This window comes from Canis aureus, chromosome 23 (genome assembly GCF_053574225.1).
Source record: "Canis aureus isolate CA01 chromosome 23, VMU_Caureus_v.1.0, whole genome shotgun sequence".
Taxonomy (NCBI): domain Eukaryota; kingdom Metazoa; phylum Chordata; class Mammalia; order Carnivora; family Canidae; genus Canis; species Canis aureus.
This window is the reverse complement of record NC_135633.1, coordinates 21,407,351-21,419,057: the sequence shown is the minus strand read 5'-3', so window position 1 is coordinate 21,419,057 and position 11,707 is coordinate 21,407,351. Positions and strand designations below refer to the sequence as shown.

At 43.9% G+C, this 11,707-nt stretch overlaps 1 long non-coding RNA gene across 11 annotated transcripts in view; it reads left to right on the top strand.

Annotated features, from left to right (window-relative positions):
- Positions 1–3,081: 3,081 nt before the first annotated feature.
- The window catches only part of LOC144294769 (uncharacterized), a 46,838-nt gene continuing 38,212 nt past the window's right edge, over positions 3,082–11,707 (top strand). For 2 of the 11 annotated variants that reach the window (XR_013362130.1, XR_013362123.1), the window contains exons 1-4: positions 3,082–3,473; positions 3,662–3,727; positions 4,419–6,342; positions 10,637–10,799. This is a non-coding gene — a long non-coding RNA (uncharacterized LOC144294769). Of the gene's footprint in view, positions 3,474–3,623; positions 3,728–4,418; positions 6,350–10,636; positions 10,800–11,707 lie in introns of those variants that run through there. The other 9 variants (XR_013362131.1, XR_013362124.1, XR_013362129.1 and 6 more) reach the window with 9 other exon arrangements.

Sequence of the window (11,707 nt, the reverse complement as noted above, 5' to 3'; positions counted from 1 at the left end):
AGCCTTTGAGGTGGGACTCAGTTTGTGAGCAGGGAGAAAATTCCCTTTTTCTCAAACCAGAAGTAATTCCCCAGTCCCTGCAAATTTAGTAATGGATGACCCTTTGGGGCATTTGAAGGCCAGCCCCAGGCTGCCTAGATGGACCTGTAGGTCAGCCCAGAAAAGGCAAGAGCAAGAGCAATGGGGTGGTTGAAGCAGAAAAGTCTGGCCTTAAGCATGGAATGTTTAGTTACTACAGCCAGAGAGATGGTGGGCCCTCCACACATGTCAGGGAAGAGCTGCCCCACCAACGTGGAATGGTAATGCTGCAGGACCAGTGAGAACTAAATAGCAAATATGGGAATCTAATGAGAGGACACCAAAAAGCAGCAACAGTATAGGGAGGTAATGCCGGTTTCCTGGTATGAAAACTGGTCTCACTGGAAGGATCTGGTATCCAGTCTACCTCAATGCTACTCACTAACTGTGGAACGATTAGTTTTGACTGGTAACTCCCTTTCTGAGCCTCAGTTTCCCTCAACTGCAAGTATCCTTGACCTGGGGATATCTTATGCTTTGCCATGTAGTTGTGAGGGTCACATGAGATGGAGCAGCTATCTCCCCTGGAAAATGTACAAGCCCAGGAAGATTGTTAGAAGCCCTCACACTGAGGAATTCTAGCACCCACCTCCACGTGTAACCCAAAGTGAAAATAATACTGAATCATATAGCATCATGTGATGAAGTCCAATAAACTTCTGCCTTCCCCATGATGAGTACTTCAGAGACTTTTATTTGAGATGCCAAAAACGGATTTACTTATAATTTTTTATTAGTCTTATATGCACACAACTTAAAGAGTCAACTAGTTCTACAACATTAAGACAATTAGCAGTCCCTGCCCGGCCCCCTGCCTTGCTCCTTTCCACTACTCTTTCCCCAGAAGGAATCACTGTCAAATCTTTTATCTTTTTTTTTTTTAAGTATTTATCCCCATATCTTTTAATAACATGCTAACATTACTTCTTGGTTCTCCTGGTTGGTAGTATTATCTACTGACTACCTACCATGGAAGATAAGGGTTTCCTATTTCTACCACCAGCCCACCAGAAATATAATACTCCTATACTCCCCTTTCCACCCAATAAAATCATAACTTTTGTTATCGTGATAACTAGCCTCCAAAGTGATCTTGAATGATGCCCACCTCCTTGTATTCACAGTCCTCTCTCACGTAAAGTAGAATTGACTTGCATCACCAACAAAATACCAGAATGTTTAAAAAAGCAGAACCCATACCTGCACTTGTGGGACTTGGCCTCATTCTCCTCACCACAATCACAGTCCTGTTGGGTCCTATCTTTATTTTACATTCTTATGTTTCATTCATCATGGATTTATTTTGCACTAATTTTTATTTTTCTTAATATTGCATTAAAATTCTCATTATCCTAATCACTAATTTTTCTGGTGCCTTTTAAATTTTGCACCCAAGACAAGAAAGCACCTCACTCACTTGACCTTAGTCCCAGCCATAACATATTGTAATAGCTTCTAGAGAAAGGATGCCTGGAAGATAAATTGTTTTAAACTTGATTGTCTATATATGCCTAATTCTACCTCACACTAGATTCATAGTTTGGCTAGGTATCTGATTTTAGGTCGGGAATTTTTACAAATATTTTGAAGATGGTGTTCTTATGAAGTTCAAAGTCATTTGACTTCTGATCTTTTGCTTTACATAGTGACTGTCAACTTTGGAATTTTGTTGGCTATACATGTCAGTCCTATTCACAGTAGGACAAGATTTAATAGCTAAGGATAACAGTCAATGGGAAGTTCTAGGCAGTGGATGGAGCTTGTCAAGTTGGAGCTTCATTGAAGGGTGATCTAGTTGGGCTGTTGGAGAACTCTAGATGCTGGGATATTTAATTCTTTCTTCTTGGGCTGGTCAGATCTCCCAGAGAAAATTTTTCATATTTTCTGGATAGAGAATAAAGGTGTGGGTCCCATCATCTGAGGAACCAATGGGAGAAGACAGCAGGGTGGAGTAGGGTGGGCTATGAGGTCTATACTGTGCTCATGTGCTCTTGAGCATCCAAGTGTTTTGTGGTATCCCTGGCCTTCAGCTGTTCCTGAAGGATCTTCAGTCTTATCTTCTCAAGCCAGATCTCCTGTTTCTGTCTGGTAAGAAAAGCAGTATCTTCTTCTCAAAAGCTTTCAACCAATCTTCTTTTATTTTCCCTCTACCCCATTTTCAAAGATACCTTGAACGTCAATTTCTAGACCTTTTGAGGGTTCTATCATTCAGCTGTGGCAATTCTTTGCTTACTTGTACCTTACATACTGTTGTAGGTTCTATTAAGCCATGAGACACCTGTCCATTTTTCAGGTTCCAAAATGTTGTCATCTCCTATTTCCTTACCATTTCTGAGGATTTTTGCCTTTAAAAATCCCTTTAAAGTCAGTTGCCTGGGTGGCTCAGTGGTTGAGCATCTGCCTTCAGCTCAGGACATGATCCCAGGGTCCCAGGACTGAGTCCCACATGGGGTCCCTGATGGGAGCCTGCTTCTCCCTCTGCCTGTCTCTCTTCTTCTCTGTGTCTCTCATGAATAAATAAAATCTTTAAAAAATAAATAAAGTCAGTTAAGGGATCAGGCAATGCTCAGCATGGTGCCAGAGAGTAACAGAGCATAGGAGATGGGGGATGTGTTCTACACTTTGGCCTAGGATAGATGAGGAAGTCCCATTTCCTAGCTCCTTCTCACTTTCACTCATATTTCAAACAATGCATTAGGAGGGAGGGGAAATCCCTTTACAATAGTTTTAGTGGGATTTAAAAGGATAGCAAAATAGAATGCCTGTGTTCAAAGTATAATGTTTCCTGGGAGGTACCTTAGGCCTCTGCTTAGTTTTTCTACGGAATTACCCAGCTTGGATGGATTGCTTCTGGAGGTGAAGTCTGGCCTTGAAAGAAGCAAATGCTGCAGGTGCTTATGGAGGTACAATTTCATTATCAGATTTAGTGTGTTCCTCAAATAATCACTTGAATTTTAACAGTTACAATTTAACAGGAAAACAATGACAACATCCATTATTTTATCCAGAGGGCTCCCATGGACCGGTACTGGGTTCTGCTGGTCTGGTCTTTGCCTCGGGTAAGTCTGTAAGTCATCTCAAGGGCAAGGCCTGAAGGAGAGACGGACCCAAGCCAGTTCAGGAGGAGCCGCAGAGATACGAGGTGTGCTTAGGGGACGTGATTCGGTGCCAGGCCCTGCCACACACCTTCGGGCGCCCCGCCCCCTGGACCGCCACCCACCCGCGGGCGCTGGAAAGCGTTGAACTTCCAACGTCTGGAGGTGAGAAGCGGGACCACGCGGGGAAAACGGCTGAGGCCAGGACGGTTGAAAGGAGAGGGAGAGAGGCTGACGCACAGAGGGGTCGCTGGCTGAAATGGGCTTTGGGGACAGGGAAGCAGCAGAAAGGAGAGGAGGGTGAGGGCAAGGAATGGGACCCCAGGAGGGGATGGGAGAGGAGGGGGGGCGGTGTAAGTGAGTGATCCACAGGGAAGGGGGACAGATGGGCAAGCAGCAGAGGAAAGCCAGAGAATGGGAAGATCTCCTGGGGGGAGGGGGGGCTTGGTAGGATTTAGGAGCTGAGCCACTGTGCTCACTCACTCCAGCGGAGGGGCCCTCACCAGGGACAGGAAAAACACATATTGCTGTGGAGTCCAGAAGTAGCTGCCTGGGTAAGTCTTGATTCTAATATGTTTTGATGACTGGCAGGCCTCTCACTCAGCAGGACTTGGAAGACACTGCTGTAACTATTGGGTTGTAATTGTTGGGAGCTGGCAAAATGCAGATAGCTGTAATCATAATCCTACTTCCTAATCACATAATGTGTCCTTAAACCTTTCAAAGTGCTTTCCCCTATTCTAATCCCGCCCCTGCAATGACCCTGGTAATGTTAGGGGCTGGTTTTGCCTTGTCCCCCCCCTTTATACAGGCAAAGAAGTTAAAACTCGGGTGAAATGATTCGCCCAGAGTCCTAGATCAAGTAAATGACTGAGAAGAAACAACAGATTGGTTGACATTTTAGTGAAGCCAGTATTGGCCAGTCTGGATTAAAGATAATTATAGCAGGATGTGACTCTGTGACAAAAGGTAACAGAAGTGATAGCTTGATGAGCCCACAAAATAAAGTCCCCAGACTCAAAAATCATCCCCTCCTCACTGGTAAGTCCAGGAAGCAGATGCTCCTCGACCTGGGCCTGAAGTTTCCAGATCCCTCTATAGTATCTCTGAGGTTCCTCTACTGGGCCTGCCTTGACTCAGACTAATAGTCAATTTAGAAATTGGGAACCTTACTCTGTTTGGGCTGCTATACCAGAATACGGTAGACTGGGTGGCTTATAAACAACAGAAATTTATTTCTTACAGTTCTGGAGGCCGGGAAGTCCAAGACCAAGGTGCTAACAGGTTTGGTATCTGGTGAGAGCCTGCTTCCTCAATGGCCATCTTTTTCTGTAATGTCACAAGGTGGAAGGGCCAAGGGAGCTTCCTCAAGCTTCTTTAATAAAGGCATTAATTCTATGCATGAGGGTTCTGCCCAAATGATCTAATCACCATCAAAAGCCTCCCCCCCCCCCCATCTCCTAATACCATCACCTTGGGGGTTAGGTTTCAGCATATGAATTTGGGGGGAATACATTCAGACCATAGTAGACTTAGAAAGGACTCACTTTGCTTGGTAGTATCAAATGTGCATAGGCATAATGGTTACTCCTTTGTTTTTAGGAATGAAGCAGTGCTATAGCCTCCTACCTTGTGTCTCAGACTGGCATGCCTGCCCTCCCTGTTGTTTTATAACGTGCTTAACCTTTCCTCTGTCTGATGTGCAGGATCTACATAACTTAGATTTTTAATCAATTTAATCTATTGATGCTGAACCCAGGAGAGGATTCGGGGATTCTGGGATGGTGGGTAGAAACCAGCTACAAGAAGGTCTAGAGAAAGAGCTTTCCAGGTAGACTGAATAGAGAAGGAAAGGTTCTAGGGTAGGAATGACCTTGGTAAATTCAGGAGACAGAGGCCCCAGGAGACCAAAGTGCAATAACCAGGGGGGAAAAATGGCTTAAAATGAAGTCAGGGAGTAAGGCAGGTATGCAACTGCCGTTGTAGGGAAGAGAGCTTGGAGTCTAGGGCATTAAATCTGGGGAAGGGTGGGCTCCATCAAGTCTCCAATTAAATGCTGCAGAACAGCAGAAGAGGTGAAACAAGAAAAGCCAGGCCAACCTGGCTGAGCCTCCTAAATGAAGATGATGTGGGGTGAATGGAAGGAAACAGAAAGACCACTAGTCTGCAACACAGTGCCAGTGACCTCAAGAACCGTACTCAGAACCATACCAACTTCTCAAAGCTAGAAAATAAAGGGTGGCTGAGGGGATATTTAAACCACAAATCCAACTCAAAGCTGCAGACCCTTGTTAAGTGACTCCTCTCTGGAGGACTCTGTGGGGCATCCACCTCTGAGGCTGGAGATGCACCTCCCCACTGTACACTCTATAGAAAAATGGGAAATCTTTTATATTGTCGATGGTGGGACAATATAAAAGTTTATTATTCACTAGCTCAGGGGTTGTCCTCTAAGTTTTTTTTTTAAGATTTTATTTATTCATGAGAGACAGAGAGGCAGAGACACAGGCAGAGGGAGAAGCAGGCTCCATGCAGGGATCCTGACATGGGACTTGATCCTGGGTCTCCAGGATCACACCCTGGGCTGAACGCTGCACTAAACCTCTGAGCCACCTAAGCTGCCCCCTATAAAAATTTACAACCAGACTATAGAGAGGAGTTTTAACTGACTTTCTGGTGGTAGGTATGGTTGCAGTGGAGTATAATAAGCAGTGGAGGGATAAAAAAAGGTACTGGAATGTAACACCACCTGGTGATTCCAGAGTCCTGATGAGCTTCTATACAGCCCTCACCTTCAGTTACACTTCAGAGAAAATGATATAACTCTCTTAAATGTTTTTTAAATGTTTGTGTTACCCCTTCTGCCTGAGGTTTCTGTACTGTTACCACCTTATATCAAGCCATCATCCTCTCTCACCTGGGTTATTAAAATAACTATCTTTCTGCTTCCACACTTGCATCCTTACAGACTATTCCTCAAACTGCGGTCTGAGTGGATCTTCTAAACACTGAATCAGGACTTCTTTTTCCCAGTAAGGTGGACTAGGTTATTTGGATCAACTCTCTGACTGAAAACAACTTGAGAGAGAAAAACTGGACAAAACATAAGAAACATTTTCTTAAGGTCAACGAAGGGATGACAAAACAATAAGGAATTATCAAGCCCAAAGTGAGTGGTAAGAAGGCACGGGAACCCACTTTTGCCTTGAAGGCACTCATACATTCCCCAAATTAGACAGTTTTGACTGCACTGTGAGTCCCACTGTACAAAAATCAAAGGCAGGGATGGGCAAAGTAAGGAGTCTAATAGGAGACTGTGGTCAACAGGTTCTAAGGTATCTCCCACCCCACCCCCAAGTGTAGGGAAAGGGACTTCTGCCTTTAATCTTAACAATAGAATATGGCAAAGTGATGGAATATCATTTCCATGATTATTATGAAAGTATCCGTCTTGAGACATGGACTTCTGTAGACAAGTGGAAGGGGACTTAGGGCAGCTTCTAGCAAGAAACTAAAGCTGCAGATTCAAAAAACCCTGTGAATCCCAACAAAAAGGGAATCAATATCTAGAGTCATTGTAATCAAACTAGGAAAAGCTTAAAAGCTGCTAGATAAAAGGATAGACTATGTTTTAAGAAATGTGCTTTGTATATAGGAGACACTTAATAAATATTTGTGAAATGAATACACAATCACATGTAATTTGGGAGCTTTTATGCTTACTAGCTGTATGACTTACATCCCTTGACTTCTTTGTAACTCAGCCTCTTAATCTGCACAATGTAGATAATAAAACCTACTTAATAAGGACAATTGTGAGGGTTACATTCCTGGTCTAATTAGGTATTCCTGTTCTGCACAGACTCTTTCCCAGATTTGGGTTTCTGGTCTATTCTGTGCAAATTTACTCTCTAATCTAGGTCTCCAGTCCAGGCTCTCTTCCCAGTTCCAAACATCCATCTTGAAATACTTCTACATCTAAAACATATTTCCTTCATTCCCTTTTAAAGGGCTGGAGGCTTCAGAAAAACAAGTCCTATTGCAATAACATCTGTTCAGCTACAGGGGGGAAAAGGTGAATGAACAAACATTTAGCTCAGGGCATATAATTCCCTGACTTAAATAATACTCAGTAGTACTTTCCCAAATTCTGTCATGATAAGAATTACCTGTTGCAGTTGTTTGTAATATAACTTTTGATTCTCTTCCCCCTGAACAATATGACTCGTTGGGTTTAGGGTAGAATCCAGAAATCTGACTTTTTAGCAAGCACCCAGGTGACTCTCACCCTCAGAGAAGAGTGAGAATATAACTAGATGGTGAGGACTTTAAAAAGTAAACAAGCTACTGATTAATATGAACAGGTATTTCCTACCCTAAGAAAGGAGAGAAGGAAGCACAAGAGGCTGGGCCTATCAAGGTATGGATATAATATGGCTCATGTCTGGACAGGCTCACTAACTTTTGGAAGACATAAGTGTGCGTAAAATATAGTAAAGCAAGCAGACTATACTACCATCAGATGGGCGGTAATGGACAAAATAGGAGCTCTGATTGTAGGGACGTGGGCAAGCTTTGTGAAGGAAGTGCACTCTGAGCTAGACTTCCAGAGTTCTTTCAGGTGAATATAAATAGGAAAGGGAATTGCAGGAAAGAAAAAGTTTTAAGCAAAAGAATAAAGGCAGAAAATGCACAAGTTGGTTCCAGTTAAGGCAAGAAAACTGAGCTATTCCTTCCATACGTACAGGGGAAATGCCTGGATGGGGAGGTAGAATAGGGCCAGGTGGAAATGAATGGGCAGTCTGAAAACGCAGTGCAGAAGACCTGAGCAGATGAGGGGTTAAAGGTTGGGTGAGAACAGGGAGCAGAAACCTGAGGACTCTACCACGAGACTAGGAGCCTCTGAGACAGAGAAAGCCCAAGATGAGTTCCTGCCTCAGGATCCCTGATCCTCACCCCTTCAGAGAGCACTTTCTGATTCCATATCTGACTAGCAAATCCTGAAGCTTTAGCCCCCAAATGCCAAAACTCTCACATTCATCTATCCCAGTAGTGGATGGAGACTCTGTGATCCGCAAGTGAGACTTGAAATGTGCCCCAGCCTGTTCCAATCCCTACCCCCAAAAAGTCTTGGAATACTTTTTTTCTTTTTCTTTTTCTTTTTTTTTTTTTTTTTTAAGATTTCTTTATTTGTTCATGAGAGACACACACAGAATGAGAGAGGGAGAGAGGCAGAGACACAGCCATGCAGGGAGCCTGACATGGGACTTGATCCCGGGCCTCCAGAATCAGGCCCTGGGCTGAAGGTGGCACTAAACCACTGAGCCACCCGGGCTCCCCCTTTTTTTCACCAGCAATTTCCTCTGCCCAAGAGGTTTTTCCTCACTTCATCTGACTAATGTGCTCATTTGTCAGGTCTCTGTTTAGACCCTTCTTACTCAGAGAACCCTGTTCTCCCTGCTTGGTCTAAATTGTTCTCCACCTGTTACCTTGGAGATGCCCCTTTGGACTTTTCTTCATAGTTTACAGAAATATTGAAGATGACATTCTATTTTTTTTTTAAGATTTTATTTATTCATGAGAGAGACACAGAGACACAGAGGGAGAAGCAGGCTCCATGCAGGGAGTCTGATGTGGGACTCCATCCTAGGACTCCAGAATCATGCCCTGGGCTGAAGGTGGCACTAAACCGCTGAGCCACCCAGGCTGCCCCGAAGATGACATTCTTATTTGTGTTTGAGGCTCTCTTCCTTCACACAGTAAGCTCTGTGGGCCCATCTGTCTCCCTCACCACTCTCTGCTCAGTACCTACCCCAGGGCAGTCTCTCACCGTTAATATTTGTTTGTGGGGGAGGGGTAAGGGATTGTGGCCTTTTCCAAGATCCTCTGCATTCTCCAGAACCTCATGCGTTTCCTGCATCCTTCTCCAGAGCTTGTGCCTGGATTCAAATCCTGACGTCAGTATTCACCAGCTGGGGTGTACTGAACAAGTGGTCTACACTGCTTAAACCTCAGTTTCCTTTTCCTGTAAATTTGAGACTATGACAGTTCCTACCTCACAGAGTCATGAGGAGGATTATAATAAGAGATTCCATGTAAAACAGCCAACAGAGTATATGGAAAATAGCAGTTGATAAAGGTTAGCTGCCATCATTATTGTTGCTAATAACGAATCACCTCTCAGATTCAAGGTATCAGGCTTTTTTTCCACAAGAAAGTTCTCATTTTATTAATATACTTAGATCTTATAAATCAAGAAAATGCAGTAGAAACATGGGTTCTAAGGATGAAAATCCACAGAAAACTTTAAAATTTTTCTGAATATCTAAATATGATCAGAGTAGAGAGGAGGAAAGGGGTCACAGTCTGGGTCTCAGGTACTCCCATATCTTCTTCTCTCTAGTGTTAAGGAAGAAGGAAAAGCAAACAGGCAAGTGCCCCTTCCTGGGAGGGGAGGGTTGGGGCGGTGACGTTAGGCTCCCTTCTCTGTGGGAGGTTTCTGCTTCTCTGGCTGACACAGCCTGCCATGACGCCCTCCCTGAATGCCAGCTCTTACAGAGCACACGTGTAGTTCTTTGGAGGTCACATATCTATCTCTTATCACACCCCTTAACACACCCCTTACCAGAAGTTTTTTTCTGGGACTTAACCAGTGATGTCTCATGCACGCAGTCCAAGAATTCCTGTGTGGCTCTTGCCATTGTTTCCTCCATTCCACACCTTGGAGTACTTCCCCTGTCCTAGGACACTGCTGTCACTGCTGCTAGAGTTTCACTACCTGGGAGCCATGACGTTTTCCTCCAAATGTAAGGGGGACACCCCACTCCCCACTCCATGCCACACAGATCCAAGATAAGTGGGGTGGTACTGTTCTCATACGGGGATTTTACAATGGGATCCTCCAGGGAGATCTAGCTGCTAAAGAATCTAAAGGGCCTCCCCTGGAAGTGGTCTCAGAGCATGACCAGGAGTGAGTATTGGGCTTACGATCCTCTATTCCACAGTCAGTCCATTTTTTTCCCCTCTTTTCTACCTTTTCTTCAATTTATTCCCTTCTTGGGGTGTCAACAGGGCCAACATCCCCTGGAAAGTTGTTAGAAATGAAGACTCTCAGGCCCATCCCCAGACCTTCTAATCAGAACCTGCATTTTAACAAAATCCCCAGGTAATTACTAAAGTTTGAGAAATACTGATACATAGGACACAATTTTTGAATTCTCCCAAAGGGGAATTTTAGCCAAAGGAGCTGAATTTCCCCCCATTTTACATATGCTGATTATTGTACAGGCATTCCTTGGCTGCTGAACTAGTCAGCCCAGGGGGTCTGCCACAGTCATTCTGCGGAGATTCCACATAAGCAGCCCCATACCTGTTCTTTAGAGATACCCTAGTAGTTTAAAAAAAACACACCCCACCCAACCCAGAATGATAGGTTATCTTCTTCTTTTTTTTTTTTTTTAAAGATTTTTATTTATTCATGAAAGACACAGAGAGAGAGAGGCAGAGACATGCAGGGAGCCTGATGCGGGACTCAAGCCCAAGACTGTGGGATCACACCTGGGGCTAAAGTCAGGCGCTCAACCTCTAAGCCACCCAGGCGTCCCAATGATGGGCTATCATACACAGGTAAATGGTAAATCTTGAAGGAATGTTGAAATCATCAGTACCTGTAACTCGATAATGCCTTCTTCACATATGTCTTATGATACTTCAGTATATTAGGGAAGGAAAATGATTGTAATGTACCTGTTTTGTTAGTGATGTACACATTCACTGTGCTTAGAAATACACAGCACAACTTACACTGAAATTGTAAATTCACATGATCCTTGAAGGTAGTTCTCTCCTGGAGAGCTTGTATAACTTGTATCAGAGATTGGTCTGAGGACATGAATGCTCTCAGAAGAAAGGCTGAAAAGGGCTCTAGCTGGTGTCCACCTGCCACCCCAAGGTGCAGTGTTTCTAGAATTCATCCAGAGGTTCTTTGGCATGCTTCCTAGGATATAAGTCTCATAAAATACAAAGAACTGTCTTGTGAATGAATTCTTAGAATTTGTTGCATCCTCTGGTTTGATTTCTCCCTGATTCTGACCAGCTAACTGGATGAGCTGGCATTGTTGTTTTTCCTCCTCTGATAAACCGAGCTCTAGAACTTGCTGTCTGAGGAATCTCGTGGAATATTCAAAACAAGAAGATAACCCCCACCACCACCAAAAAAAAGAACATGTGAAATCATGCTATTATTTTCCTGCTTGGCTCCTGTGTCTATGTGGTTGACAAGTTTCTGAAAACCTGCAGGGTCTTTTTCTGGCTTGGATATGCTGGGGATGGAAATTTCTGAAGTCCTGTAAAATTATTTTAGGGCAACAGTGTGGTTGGCTTACTAGAGAATCAGGAAAGAGGCGGTCTTCTTTGGAGCAAACTGGTTTACCCATTATGTTAAAAAGCGTAGCCTCGATAGGATGTGATCATAAAGCAAATTCATTTCCGTCCCTGCTCCCTCTACTCAGAGGCTGGTTCTTCAGGTGGGTACC